Genomic DNA, 16,087 nt, shown 5'->3' with positions numbered 1-16,087 from the left:
AAGTGGGTATTCACCCACGAAAGCTCACGCTCCAAAACCTCTGTTAGTCTATAAGGTGCCACAGGATTCTCTGCTGCTTTCACAGATCCAGACTAACACGGCTACCCCTCTGATAGTTTCAATATATATTCCTGATATAATTTTTGGATTTTTATCAAGTCTTAACTCCAAGTATCCATCAGAGAAAAAAAATTGATGTGTAGTTATTACAACCTAATTTCGTATGGACTTTAAAAATTCATTTTTAAAGCCCTTTAGATTCAATTGTGCATGGTTGTTGAATTATAAGCTTCTTAGTTTTAATGTCTATTTTTGAATTCTGTCTTAGGGTCAATGGTTAGAAACTCTGAGCATCATCTTTAGTGCTGAAATATACTTTTGATTTCTATGTCTGAAGCGACAAAACCTCTTATCATTTTTGAAAGATTGCCAAGCCAGCCAAATCTTTCACTGCCTGCTACAGGAAGCTAGTTCTTGCCTTTGTCTCATGTACTGTAGAATTCATTATTCTAATGCCTTGTTTACTTACATTTCTTTCTGATTCTAATAGGCTTTTCAGTATTCAAGGTCCTTGTCCACAGAGAGAAGGAAAAGAAAAATAAAGTCAAAAACATCAGGCATTCATCAAGCTTTTCACAACGGACTGTAAAAGTTTGCTGTTAACCATTTGGGTGTCACATGACATGGAGGAAATCTGTAATGTTTCCAGATTCAGCAACCCCACTACAACTGGGAGTTTATGGAAATAACTTATTCATGGAGTCATTTTCTGATGTTTTGTTTTTATGTGTGGCATTACTTCCACAAATTATGTCCCACATTCCATAGTTAGTAGTATAAGGCTGCAAGATAGTAAAACTTCGGAAAACTTTCAGGCAAGCCAGAAGAACAAACATGGTGGCCTTAAAAAGTATTATGATATGGTAATTCAGTTAGACTAGTTCCAAATCTAACTACTGGTCCACCTATGTCTATGTAGAGAGTTTCTTATACCACGCCCATTACAGTGGTATCCAGTGTGTTTCAGGTGGCCCAGAATTCATAAAGACTTGCTGAAATTTTTTGAATGTACTTCTCAATATCAAAAGGGATTTTTTTGGGAAGATATGACAGTTTTCTTTGTGAAAAATTATGAGACTATTTTCATTGAAAATATTAAAATTATTTCTGGAGAACCAATTTAATTTTTTGTAAAACTAAGTCTATTTCGAATATCAAACAAAAACAACTTGAGCATTCAAATCCCATTTTTGTGAAGAAACATATGTAATGGGCAGGGCTGATAGCCCCACCTATTAAGATTGCCTGATACAAGACCTAGTTTTTAGTTATTTTGCCAAATTTTAACCATTAGGCCTCAAGTTGTCCATGTTGGGCATCTGCTTCAGACAGAATCTTTCTGAACTATTGCAGACAGAATTGTTCGGCCTCTCTTTTTCCCTCTGTTAAATTCTAATGACTGTTTCTTTGACAAGCTCTAGTGAAGTTATGCTTTGCAGGAGGGACTTCAAAGTTGGCATGTGACTTTTGATCATTTTATGCTAAGTCCCCTCCAACCTGTCCCAGTCCTGTCTCTTTGCTACTCCTGGTTTCTCAAAAGTCCCATTCTGGGCTATGCATTGCCTCCCAATTAAAATCAATCCAAATGTGGCCAAATTATAAACTTTTAAAAAGTCATATTTGGCACATGCTCAGTAGAGACCTGCTAGGATTTTGCAACTAAATTCCCTGAAGATTCCCTCTGAGCATGTAGGCAGCTGAGCAGGACTTTCCCTGCAATTGTAGCTCCCAGCTGCTCTGGGCTATTCAAAGTCTGGGCACTAGGAATGAAAGTAGAGACTGTCTCCCCTGAGTTCTCAATGTCCTTCCATGCTGGGCCCAAACAGCCTGGAAGAGGAAGCCATGGGAACTAAATGCAGAGGGGACACGATCCAGACCTGGGGGGAGGAGTAGGGGAAAGATGGAAAGTCTGACTGGAAATTGGGGTCAGAGGAGATACTGGGACTGGGTAAGCAAAGAGACTGGGGTCAAGGAACTGGGAGTGGGGAAATTGGAGTTGCCTAGGCAAGGAAACTGGGAGAGTGAAGAAAGGAGAATGAGCCTGGGCTGGGGAGAGTGTGTGTGTGTGTGGGGAAGTGAGACTACTACTGGCTGAGCAAGGAGACAGGGACTGGGATGAGAAGCCTGAAGAGTGAAGACCGATACTGGCTACTTCAAAAGGAAGTGACTGGGAGGAGACAGAGTTGGGGAAGAGACAGGTTGGTGGGGACAAGGCAGAAGGGGTCAAGTTTGTGGGCAAATGGGCAGACAGTTTCTGCCCACTAGAGTACACTCCCTTCAAGAGCCTGCAACGGAATTTAAGAATCCTGAATCCCACCATTGCTCTGCTTCCAGCAAATACCTATGAAATCCTCCAGCAAAGTGTCTTACCCCCCTTCTAGTGGTGGTCCCCAAAGAAGATAGGGCCATAGAACTTCCCCAAAATAGTTCCTAGAGCACATCTTTTAGGAAGAGCCACCCAATCTTGACTTAAAAATTGTCAGTGAAAAAGAATTCACCATGACTCTTGGTAAATTGTTCCAACGGTTAATTACCCTCAAAGTCAAAAAAAGTCTGCCTTATTTCCAGTCTAAATTTCTCTAGCTTCAACTTCAAGCCCCCGGATCATGTTATAGACTGAAGAGAGACTATTAAATATTTGTTCCCCATGTAGATACCTTATAGATTTAATCAAGTCACTCATTAACCTTCTCTTCGTTAAGCTAAATAGATAAAGTTCTTTCAGTCTATCACTATGAGGCATGTTTTTAAATTCAATAGTCATTCTTGTGGCTATGTACAAAGCTTGTTCTATATGGGTATAGCCAAAGTCTATGAAGTAAATGGTGTTCCAGGCTCAATTGCTTCCTAATTGCTGGTCCACCGCTGGGCTGCTATTCCTTTTCCTGCACATGGGGGTGGGGAGTGGGTAGGCAGGGCTTGATTAGAATAACATTCACCAGTGTTTTTCCTATGAATCACTTTCAAATTATGTTTCAGGCCACTTTTCAACCGACTCCCTAAAGATACAGCACATGCTTTTTCCTCACGGAAGACTTAATTATGAACATTCTGAAAGGCCCTTATAAGCAGCTTTCAGTCACACTCTCTGTATAAAAATAAATGATCAGCGTTCACTAGCAGGCCTAAATGTGAGTACAAGGGTAAACACTGTTAAAGAAAATATTTGATCATGCATATTACTTGGGTCCCTGATCCTGCAATGAGCTCTGAATAAGCAGACTAGAAGGGGGATCAGATACAAAGAATAGACAGCATAAGGTCCTGATCCTGCAAATTCTCTCAGAGAGAATGACAGACAGACATCGATCTATAAGTTTAAGCCAAAATTTTCAAATATGACTATTAATTATGAATGGCTATTTTTGAAAAATCTTGATTTTATTCTTTCCATGTTTTATTTTGTACTGACAAGAGCCCCAGTTCAAAACACGTAAGTGAGGGTATGTCAGTGGGTCTTATAAGCAGGCTTAAGGGCTTTTGCCATGGAGTATATTACTACATATCAACTAAATATTAAGGACAACTAGTAAATCATCACCACATTGTCGCAGCCCAAAGGCCTCTGGCCTAACATGGCGTCTGGATGGCCAATTGCCAGTCATCTAAAGGTCACACTAGTACTGTGTGCAGCACCGTAGTGCTGTGTGCAACCTTAGAGGGCCATGTGCAAGTTCCCGCTCTTTTTCCTGGTCACCTAGGGGTTAGGCTAGGGTCGTGTGCAGTCTCCTGCTCTTCTGCCTAGCAACCTAGGGGTCAGGTTAGTGCTGTGTGCATAACACCAGCGTGCCTTGTGCAAAGGAGCGCAATCTGACCAATCGTAAGGCAGTTCAAAGGGTCAGATTGGGGTTGTGTGCAAACTGTGCTAGTGTGCTGAGTGCAGCTTCTAGCAGCTTCCAGTGTGCCGTGTGCAAAATCTGCCCACGTAGGGGGCAACAGCTCGGAACCTGGAGGGTGGGGGAGCTAGAGACCAATCAAATTGTGCCAGGTGTAAAACAGTCCCTGGAATAAAACCATGCCTCAAGCCAGGGTCTGTAGGAGTATCTGCTAACTGACTGAAGGACCTGATCAACCCTTCAGCCAGGGGTCTCCTCCGGATATAGCCGGCTCGTGTCATGTGTTTTTGTTTCTTTTTCAACGGTATTTTTCTATGGATTGCTTACTTTTTCAACGGTATTTTTCACGTGTTGCTTATTTATTCTACGGTATTTTTCCACGGATTCGGTATGCTTCTGGTGTCTGTTCTGCTGGTCAGCTGCGCCTGGAACACGGTATTTGCTCACTAACTGTCTGTGCTTTGCCTAACCTTTCCTCTCCTCCTTCCCCTTTTATTTGGTATACAACTGCATATGCTACTGCCTGCTGTAAAGTAATGTATATATGGTATCTAAGGATTGAGTTGTTTTAGATAGCTGCTATCAAAGTTAATTTGGTATATTTGATGATAATATTTGGTTAAGTGCGCGCACAGATCATTTATTTGGTGTATTCGTTTACCTTTTACAAGAGCAATTGATTTTGAAGTATTTGGTTATGTGTTAATGCATGTAAATAGCTTGTTTCTGTTAATTGATAGAAGTGCTCCTCCCCAGCCCAAGTTGTGATTTTCTCCCTGTTAATAAACGGCCACGTGGTGTTTGAAGTTTCCAGCCTGTCTGGTCTCAGTTTTTCCTCACTCGATCAAAAGAACTTCACCGAACCCGCATTCGGGGTCGGACATGGCATCACGAACAGGATCGAGTGAGGAAAATGGCTCTTTGTCACCTGCGTATTTTGGTTGTCCGTGGCGAACCAAGGTCACTGACAAAACCCCCGAGGATGAGTTTAACCATTTGCAGTATCATGTGTTTCATGATCGGGGGCACGATGATGCGAGTAGTTGGAACTGCATTGTTGGGACTGGCTATTTGAGCCAGACTTATACTGTTAATTTGTCTGTTGGTGCCGCAGGCTGTTTGCTGACGTGTCATATGGGCCTTCGGTTAACCCCTACAGAGGCCAGTTATCGGCCGGCTTGTACCAAGTCAGGGGAGGCTGGTGCTGGGACTGATCCGGCGCGGTTGTGGACAGATGCCCAGAAAATCTTAAAAGCAGCCGGGGGCATCTGTTCGTCTACTATTAACCCCCCTAGACTCCCGAGTGGAGGTCCTGCGCATGAGCTAGTAATTCAGCTCATCCAGGAGTTAGAGAATGGGAAAATACCAAAAAAGCTTCGCCCTGATCAGTACAAACCAGAAGCCGTTGCTAGTGCCTATCATAAGATCTTAGGCCTGGCTCTGGATAAATTAACCATTGTTATGGGGGCCCTAACCTCTACCGCTCGAGAGATGATCGAAACCCCTAAGGTTCCCGAGGCAACCCCGCCACCACCCGAAATCCCACCTTCTCCCTCCCCGCTTGAACCCGAAATCCCCGAGCCCTCTCCTCCGCCATACCCGTCAGCCCCGGGGGTATATCCAGATTTATCACCCTTATCCCTTGAAGTGAACTCGGAAATGTCAGCCCCTAATCTTGTTAAAGCTATGCTGGTGCAATTAACACGCACTAAAGTAGATCCAAATGGGGTACAGAACATCACTTATGAGTGGCGCACGCGTAGTAAAGCGGAGATGAAGGAATTTATTGATGATACAGGGCAACAGCCAAACGAGCCAGTGCTTGCATGGGTAGGACGACTTATTCTGGATTTTGGTCAGGAATTAGTTGACCAGGAGGAGGCAACTCTGCTTTCCCGAAGTCCCGCCTGGTCGAGAGGAACCGCCCGCGGGGTGCTTTTTACCGCCCCAATTTGGCCCATTTCAGTTCCCGCAGCTGCATACTTGCAGATTCAAAATAGCCCACAGGCATTTCAGCTTCCCCCCGAGGGCATTTCCACCCCACGTAGTTTAATTCATACTATTGCGGGGGCATCCCTCATTTGGTGGGACCCTACACAGACCCCGCTGGGCCTAACACAGGCATAGCAGCAATTACGCCCGTTTCAAGCTTACTGTTATGTTAATGACCCCGCCAGTATCCCTGTACACGAGCAAGGAATAGATGTGGCACTTGATAGCAGCCCCCTCGGAGACACTTGCACGTTATTATGGCTGCAGGGCTTCCAGGGTCGACCAGTCACCTCACTTTTCCAGGCTATGGATCGTTTACAATGGCCTACCCCTCGATCAGCCACAGTGGCCGCAGCGGCCCCCGGGGGTAGGTCCAGGATCCTGAATGTTCTAACATAGAATGAAAGATTTTTGGTTTTTTGCTTAACAAAGGGGGGCTTAACAAGGAGGTTGTGCGGAAGCTAAGCCGCGCGCAGCAAAGGGAGCTGGCTATAACTTTGGGGTGGGAAGACCGCTTAAGGGACCCACAGCCGGGAAACGGCATGAGACCGAGTGCATAATGGCGACCCGCACTCGGTCTTCTGACCTCAGGCTGTACTTTTCTTTAACTACTCTCGATAATCAGGAGGTCCGATTCTTGTTAGATACAGGTGCCCAGGTGTCTATTATTCCCCCGTCTATTCCCCATAAGCGTACAGGTCGCGTTGTCTATGTCCAGGGGATCAATAGCATCGATCCCCGACCTGAAGTCAAAGTAAAAGCCACCCTTCGGGGCGCTCCTGTCCAGTTTACGGCTCTCCTGGAAGACCAGGCTATTCTTGGTATAAACGAATTAAAGGCTTTTAAATTAGCCTCAGTTGTTGTTGACGCCCTACCTGTCACTCCACTTAGCAGTCCCCACGAACCCCGTGCCAGTAATCCAACCCCGTGGAAATACCAGCCCATCCCTACTCCTCCTCAGGGAAAGGCCTCCATTAGTCGGCTCTTAGCCCAACTCGAAAGCGCCCAGCATATCCAGCGCGTCTCCACTAGCCGATACTTGTCCAGTGCCTGGGGCATCCCAAAGCCCCATCAGCCTAATGAGTACCGTATGGTTATTGATTATCGGTCAGCTAATCAGCATATTGAGGCTGTTGCTTTTGCCAGTCCGTGGGACTTGCTTACCATTGAGCGTGTCTTGCTCAACCGGCAGGCCAAGTGGGCATGTACCCTTGACCTTAAAAACATGTTCTATCAAATACCGCTTTATGACCCACAGGGACTTCTTAACTTTGCATATGAAGGTGCCCAGTATCAGTGGCAAGTTTGTCCCCAGGGATACCGAAATTCACCTGCCTGTGCCACTGAGGCCTTAACCCGAACCCTGCAAGTCATTTCACCCCAGCCTGACTTCCAAGTCGTCCATTATATGGATGACATCCTTATCTGTGGTCCTCACCCCGGTCCCGTCCAAACCCTTACCGGCCAGGTCCTTCAAGCCTTACAAAATGTTGGGTGGGAAGTTAACAAGCCAAAAAAGCTGTTTGCAGCCGTCAGTTTCATTTCAGTTTTGGGGGTTTAACGTTGAGGAAGGAATCCTCCAGCATTCCTCATACCAGTGGCTACAACCTCAGTTTAAGGTGGGAGTTCACCCTCCCCGAAAACCAATTCAGAAAATCCTTGGGATTTTTAATTACCACCAAGCTTTCCTTCCAGCTAACCTACTTAATGCCCTTTTTACCGTTCAGCAGTTCGTAAAAAGCAAAAAACTGTTTTGGACCAATGAGGCCGATCAGGCTTTAAACAGCTTGGCAGCATGGCTTCATTCTAAACCTATCCTATATCAGTGGGAACCTAAAGATCCAATCCTTATTACCCTAACTATTGTGACCCACAGCGTAAGCGCCGTGATTACCCAGGATAATTACCCGGTGTACCACAGTGCCCACACCTTTAATGGTCCGGAATATAGGTATGGGGTCGGTGGGGCACATGCTTCTTGGAGTCAAACTAGTTGCCCCTTGGGCTAAATTGGCTCATGGTAAGCTCCAAGGTCCTCATGTGCACCTTATTCCCTGGTTGACATTTACTCCGGCCCCTCAGTTTCATGGTTCAACGGCCACTTGGGAAAAGTTGGTGTTTATAGCACAGGAGGCTTTTAGCTTGTGGGTGTTGTGTTCTAGTTCCACAGTTGAGGAAGAATTCAGTTTAGCTGAGCTAAGCATGTTTGAGCCATGGATTGTATCTGACGGGGGCATGGTTCCTTCCCCCCGTGCTGGTATCCTTTGTCAGCGATGTGATGTATTTCAGGCTGAACTTCTCCCGAGTCATGTGTCAGCCCAACTAGCTGAAGTGCAGGGAATACTTTTAGCTGCCTCTCACCTTGCTTATGCCCATCCCCGTACCCGGGTTGTCCTCGGTATTGATTCCGCCTATGGGGTTTCCATCCTCACTCGAGAGGGACAGCCACGGGCCCACGAGGATCTGTGGGAACAAGTTTTTACCCTGATGTATAAAACCAAACTACCCTGGTTTGTTACCCATTGTCCTTCTCACCGGCCAGATAGTAATCCACTCCATACTGCCCTTAATCAGCATCTCCATGCTTTTAAGGGTGAGACCTCTAGCAACCCTGAGGTGTCTTTTGTGGCTCCTATTAACCCTCTGGATCCTTTCTTGGTATGGATGCATGAGGAATGGGGACACTTGCCTGGATGAGCTCTCCATCAAATTCTCACGGTACATGGGCACCGTAAATTGGATTTGACCCGTGAGCACTGCAATACTGTTATACGCGCTTGCCAGCAGTGCCAAGCGACTCGTTATACGTCCCGCCCTGTTGTTGCCCATGGAGCGCTAGACCCTCAGTTGTTCAGACCTGGATACTATTGGCAATTAGACTTGATTGGCCCTTTACCTGGGGCTAAATTGTTTCCTAAGGGGTTAGTAGTTGTAGATTTAGGTTCCCGGCGAATTTATTGTTTGCCGTTGAAAAAGTCCATGGCTCTAGAAGTTAACAAAGCCTTACTCCAAGTTTTTGCAGCCTGGGGAATTCCCTCTGAAATCCAGACTGATGGAGGCCCTCCATTTACCAGTCACAGCTTTGAGGACTTAGTCACTAAGTGGGGCGCTCAGCTCCATGTGCATCTCCCTTATCAGCCCCATAGCAACGGTGTTGTGAAACGTCACATTGGGATTCTCAAGACACAACTCTGTGCCATTACTGGAAAGCCAGACTATAAGGGCTGGCATTTAGTTCTACCTCAGGCACATGTCACTCTAAATGCAGCTTACAGCCGCTGGCCAGAAATTGATCCAGAGCCACCCCCACCTTGGAAACCGATTTTCAAACCCCAAGAGCCAGTATGGTTATGTACCCCAGTGGTGTCTGGGTGGTCACAACCCGTCCCAGCTGTTGTGTCTAAGCCGGGCCACTTCCCCAATATCTATCATGTCGTATGTACTGGTCAGTCAAAAACTCCATTGGTACATCATAACTGGCTTAGCCGGCGGTCGTAGTTAGGTCACGGGGGCATGTACCCCCAAATGTCTCTGTTAATTAGCTACCATATTTTGCTGTTTCGTTATTATTTGTATCAGTGTGTAACTGCTGCTCTAGCACTAAAATGCAATAGATTCGTGCAAAAAGGGGGGGGGGGGCGCATCTATATAACGGGACCTGCCCTAGGGCTCATCCTATTTTCTGCTTTCTCGTTTTAGGCTTGTTTGCAGCTGCAGCATCCACAGCCAAACCCCCTTGTGAACTGGATTCTGGCCTACGCTCGGCAGGAACTCCTGGCTGCTAACTCAGGCGATGTTTCCTCTATTCCCCCTAACCACTATTGCATTGTGTGCTCTAACCCTCTCTCCATTCCTGGGCAGATCCCTTTCTCTCTTAATTTTATCCCCATCGAAAATGTGTCTCGTGAAGAGCCTATCTCACGGTGTAATAAATCCGACTGGCCCTGGAGACATTTGTTTACTTGCAATTCTACTCAGTCAGATCAATTTAAGACCCCTAGCACCTCTATTTCTGTGTATAACCCCAGTCCTCCTGCCAGTCCTTGTTTTGTGTTTTTGGGTCCTGGTTCTATCCGTTCCTGGGGAGACTATCCCAACTGTTCTCATTTTTATATGCCGCCACCCCCTTGTCAGTGGTGTGGTGAGCAAGGACTGTGATGGTCAGCCCAATTGGCAGAGGCCAACTTCCCCTAACTGGTATTGTCAAGCCTTTAAGTCCACCTTAGCCACGCTTAATCAGTCTAAGGTCCTTGTTACTGTGTTTAATGCTACTTCATGGTTATCTAATTTCCCCCTCGTATCCTCTACTACCAAAAGGCAAATGGTTCGTCTCAGAGCCATTGATTGGGCGCATCGTCATCACTGGATTGCAGTTGTCCTCGACCCCATAGCTGTAAGCAAAAGGAATATGTCCTCAATTACTTCTGGCCTGTATTCCCCTCCAGGGATTTATTGGCTATGTGGTCGTGGTATTGCCCATAGTCATCTCTATTTCTCCAAGGGTATTTGTGCTCTTGGGCAAGTTTTCATTAAAGGAGGAGGTGTCTTTCACAGACCTCTCCCTGTGTTTGGTCCACAAAAACGTGAAGTTACATAGTGGACACGGTTAAAATCTGCCACTAAAACCCTCTTTTGGGGCTATGTGCAGTTTAATCCCCTCAGTTATGCTTTTACTCTTGGTCAGCTTCGGAATCTTTCAATAAATTTAGAGACGCTTACTAATCTTACAGCTCTTGGATTCCAGCAGGTTAATAACTCCCTTACTGAATATGCCAAGCAGAATCGCCTCATGCTGCAGACCCTGTTGCACCAAGGCTTTTGTGAAGCGTTGGAGAATTTGGACTCTCGCTTTAAAGGGCAATGTTGCCTCCGTTTGCGTCCTGGCTGGAACAACATCTCTGCCATCACCCAACAGTTATCATCTCTGGCTGTTCACATCCGCGAGGAGCGCCAAACTTGGGACAGGTGGCAAACCACTTTATCCGGCTGGGGACTTGGACAATGGGAACAATCCTTTAAGTATTGGTTAATTACTGCAGCAGTTGTAATTATTTTCCTGTTAAGCCTTTCATGTACCAAAGCCTTAATTACTAGAGCTGTCTCTGCGCTTCCTATTCAAGCTACATACTCTGCCTTCCAGTCAGCTGATGACCAGTCAGACACCGAGACCCCTGTCTAAATTTTCTCTTGGGTTTTTGTAATTTGGTCTCTTTTCCCTAGGCTCGTCCCCCTCCTAGGCGTGAGCTGACCCTCTCGTGATGGACCGTCTATCAGCCACGGGGGCATGTCACAGCCGAAAGGCCTCTGGCCTAACATGGCGTCTGGATGGCCAATTGCCAGTCATCTAAAGGTCACACTAGTACTGTGCGCAGCACCGTAGTGCTGTGTGCAACCTTAGAGGGCCGTGTGCAAGTTCCCGCTCTTTTTCCTGGTCACCTAGGGGTTAGGATAGGGTCGTGTGCAGTCTCCTGCTCTTCTGCCTAGCAACCCAGGGGTCAGGTTAGTGCTGTGTGCATAACACCAGCGTGCCTTGTGCAAAGGAGCGCAATCTGACCAATCGTAAGGCAGTTCAAAGGGTCAGATTGGGGTTGTGTGCAAACTGTGCTAGTGTGCTGAGTGCAGCTTCTAGCAGCTTCCAGTGTGCCGTGTGCAAAATCTGCCCACGTAGGGGGCAACAGCTCGGAACCTGGAGGGTGGGGGAGCTAGAGACCAATCAAATTGTGCCAGGTGTAAAACAGTCCCTGGAATAAAACCATGCCTCAAGCCAGGGTCTGTAGGAGTATCTGCTAACTGACTGAAGGACCTGATCAACCCTTCAGCCAGGGGTCTCCTCCGGATATAGCCGGCTCGTGTCATGTGTTTTTGTTTCTTTTTCAACGGTATTTTTCTATGGATTGCTTACTTTTTCAACGGTATTTTTCACGTGTTGCTTATTTATTCTACGGTATTTTTCCACGGATTCGGTATGCTTCTGGTGTCTGTTCTGCTGGTCAGCTGCGCCTGGAACACGGTATTTGCTCACTAACTGTCTGTGCTTTGCCTAACCTTTCCTCTCCTCCTTCCCCTTTTATTTGGTATACAACTGCATATGCTACTGCCTGCTGTAAAGTAATGTATATATGGTATCTAAGGATTGAGTTGTTTTAGATAGCTGCTATCAAAGTTAATTTGGTATATTTGATGATAATATTTGGTTAAGTGCGCGCACAGATCATTTATTTGGTGTATTCGTTTACCTTTTACAAGAGCAATTGATTTTGAAGTATTTGGTTATGTGTTAATGCATGTAAATAGCTTGTTTCTGTTAGTTGATAGAAGTGCTCCTCCCCAGCTCAAGTTGTGATTTTCTCCCTGTTAATAAACGGCCACGTGGTGTTTGAAGTTTCCAGCCTGTCTGGTCTTAGTTTTTCCTCACTCGATCAAAAGAACTTCACCGAACCCACATTCGGGGTCGGACACACATATGATAAAACCTTAATCTAATTTTATCTGGATACCAAAAGCTAGAGAAAGGCATATGTGGGATTTTAAATGAGCACTGTCAAGTACTTTAATTGTTTTTAATTTTTCTTTCTGTAATATGCTGTCTCCTTGGTGCATCTGTGTGTTTGGGGTTTTTTAGGTTTTTTTTTTAAGCTGTAGTGTGTTTAAATTATAACAATTTTAAAATCTCTTGCTTTGAAGCTGTTCAAGATAATACTAAATTAAAATACAACCAAACAATTAAAAATAACTTTTGATTGGAGGAAAAAAAGAGACAATTAAACCATGCATTAAAATAAAAACCTTATAGGATTCTGTTCTGCAAACACTTAGTCACAGGAAAAGCTTTCACATTTAAAGTCCCATTGACTCAGAAAGGACTATTCTTAAGAGTAAAGACAATTTGCTTGCAGAGGAGTATAAGAGGTAATGTAGAATCATGCTCTGGTTGTTTTTCCATAATCTCATGTTTGCCTATTTGACTTAAAATAAGCAACATGGTGAAAATGTGATTCCATTATATTTGTGCAATTAATATCTCTGCATTAGACATGAATTAACTCTGATAATTGCCATTGGTGTTAAGACTCATTAACTCAATGCCACTCAAGGTAATAAAAAAGGAATTATAATTTCTTGTTGTACAAAGTAATGATCAGTACAAAGTAATGATCAGCTTCAATCATCAGCAATTTCAATCAAGACATACTGACAGTCATAAACATAAGCTTGTAAAATATAATAACTGTTGTCTGACAAATTATAACTATTGCAAACAATTGTAAGTGGTGAGCATACAGAAGAATAGGTACTATATGCTTACCTATACAAGAGTGTAAGGAACCATTGCTTGAATATCATATGATTTATGAGAACTATTTCATTTTTTTATCACTAACAAAATAATTTGGTATTACTAGATCTGAGACAGGGAAATACGGCCATCATCAAAATAACTACAATAAACCGTGTTATTGCCATCTTTGGACATAGGTGAGAATAGAATATTCTCTTTACTGTCCTACTTGTCAATAAGGTATTAGGAGTTCAGTCCTGAGGTTTATTTGAAGGGTAACCTGAAATGGCTTTTATTAAAAAGCTGTTTTTTAGGATTCAGCTCTGCTCCCAATACATACAACAGCAGAACTCACACTGACCTCAGGGGCAGAATCAGGCCTTGAAACAAACAGACATGTTCACCTTCCAGACTTAAATTTATAATTTTAAAATAAATTGTTTACAAATGGGCCAGGGCCAAAACCAAAACCCTGGCTCTGAACCAGCCTAAACTCTACCAGTTTAAAAAAAAACAAACCAAACAAACTACCACACATCAAAAGCTTGCTTCTCCCCACCCCCACACTCCCATTACACTAGTGTAGAATTGCATCAGTGTAATACTAGCATACATTTCTCTCCTGACTTACTGTATCAGATTCAAAGCTGCTCCAGAGATTTTGGTCCATTTTTTTTAAATCTAGAAACAGGAGCAAAGTGAATTTGAGGAGCCCACACACTTGCCCTCTTGCCCTATGTTATTTGAAGGAGGAAAAGATGACTAGGCTCTTCTCACCATTGACTTTTTCTGGTCCCATCTAGATGGCAGATCGCAGACCTTCACAGGGCTAGTTGATATGGACCATTCCTTCCCCCACCCCCACACTGCCATTTCTGCTACAGCAAGGAGTCTGCTCACGTTGTAACTGCCTGCTCCACTGTACCATGGGACAGAGAATCCAGTTACAGCTATGGTGGCTCTTACAGCAGCTCTCACATTGGGATTTGGAAAGTCTCATCCTAACCAAAGTTCAAGCAACTGTGACATAACATTTTGGTTTGGGCCAGCTCTGTCATGCATTGCTGCTCTCTTTAAGTGTTAGATGTCATCAACTCCACTAGTGACAACATCTACCTCTCAGCTCAGGGCTTGACCTTTAAGACATGTTTATTTGCCTTGTTTAAGTCTGCACTACTCATTCTCTGTAATGACTTGGAATCTCAAGATCCCATTTTTAAAGGGTACTTATTTCTTCTTAAAGATAATTAAGAGATGCATTTCTGTTCATGTCTGTTCAGGATTAGTCACGTTGTATGCCATGTAGTTGGAGCCTTGTTGGTCCCAGAATATTAGAGACACAAGCTATGTGAGAGATCCAGATTAACACGGCTATCCCTCTGATACAAGGTATGTGAGAGAACATCTTTTATTTGACCAACTTCTGTTGGTGAGAAAGACAAGATTTCTAGCCACACAGAGCTCTTCTTCAGGTCTGGGAAAGGTACTTCAAGCATCACAGATAAATGCAAAGTGGAATAGATGGTTTAGCATAAGCAGTTAGCACATTCAAGGGTTCCTTAGAAATAGGTTCTAACTCTTTGATCTTCCATTTAGTCATGACATGGGATAGGGCTGCAGCGCCAAGGCTTCCTCCCTGGAGGTATTGCCTTCTTTAACAGCCCAACAAAGGCCCATCTCAGTACCCTCAGTTGATGTCCTTTCAGCTGCCCTCACCTGGGCTCAGTCTTTAACCAGACCAGCAGGCCCTCGCCTGATCTGGTTAGGTTCTGGGCTCACTCCCTCTGTCCTGCCTGCAGTGAGCTGTCCCTGTCTGTTACTAGCTGTATAAATATTCATACAAGTCTGTCAGATCTTCCTCCTAAAATTAGTCCTTTTTTTAGGACCTTGAGAAGAGTCTCTTTAAAAACATATTTATGCACTTTATTAGTATATTAGACAGACTGGATATGGCCTTATAAATTACAGGCTTTCCTATACTCATGCAGTGATGGGGCCAAGTCTCAAGTTAACTTTAATGGGATTTTGGCTCAGCAAGGATGGAGAAAAAAATTAGCCTATGATTTATACTGCTTTCAAATCTCTCAGTGAGGAAAAATACAGAAATAGTCCTTATGTAATACACTTGTGTGCAATTGGTTTTCTGCATAACCCATATAAAATGTAATCGGGTATAATAAAGTCACATTTCACTGAAGTCTTACATATTCTAGCCTTAGTGAAAATAACTGCTGGCTTCTCCAATCAGTTTGACCAAGTCAGGTCAAAAAAAGATGTATTCATTGCATTGTGTGGTTTGATTTTTTTTACTTTGAAAAAAAGTGAAATTGCTTTGACAAAAGCACAACATATGACAAAAATTAGGAAGTGTGCTCTACAGTAACTCCTTGCTTAATGTTATAGTTATGTTCCTGAAAAATGTGACTTTAAGCAATATGATGTTAAGTGAATCCAATTTCCTGATAAGAATTAATGCAAATGGTGGTAGATTCCAGGAAAATTTCTCACAAGACCAAAAAACCTATATATTATATAGATATAAACACAGTATTTTTAAAACAAAAAATTTAATACAGTTCACAGCTATGATGATTGTGAGGCTTGGTTGAGGTAGTAAAGTTAGAGGGTGGAAAAGAGGGATATTTCCCTGGGAATGCCTTGCTGCTAAATTATGAACTAGCACTTGGCTGAGCCCTCAAGGTTAACACATTGTAAACTTGAGGGAGGGGACACAGCATAGCAGACAGAGATAGACACACCTTGTGTGTGGGAGTGAGAGAGATGCACACTGCCCCTTTAAGTAAGCTGACCCACTCTTAAGTGCGTTGTCTTTTTAAGTGGATCAGAAAGTTGAGACAGCAGCTGCTGCCCCAGGCTCTCTGTCCATGTCCCCTCCCTGCTCTATATGGAGAAGGGGTAA

Source organism: Chelonoidis abingdonii, chromosome 5, assembly GCF_003597395.2.
Source record: "Chelonoidis abingdonii isolate Lonesome George chromosome 5, CheloAbing_2.0, whole genome shotgun sequence".
Classification (NCBI taxonomy): domain Eukaryota; kingdom Metazoa; phylum Chordata; order Testudines; family Testudinidae; genus Chelonoidis; species Chelonoidis abingdonii.
The sequence above is the reverse complement of the archived record's forward strand: the minus strand, read 5'-3'. Positions refer to the sequence as shown.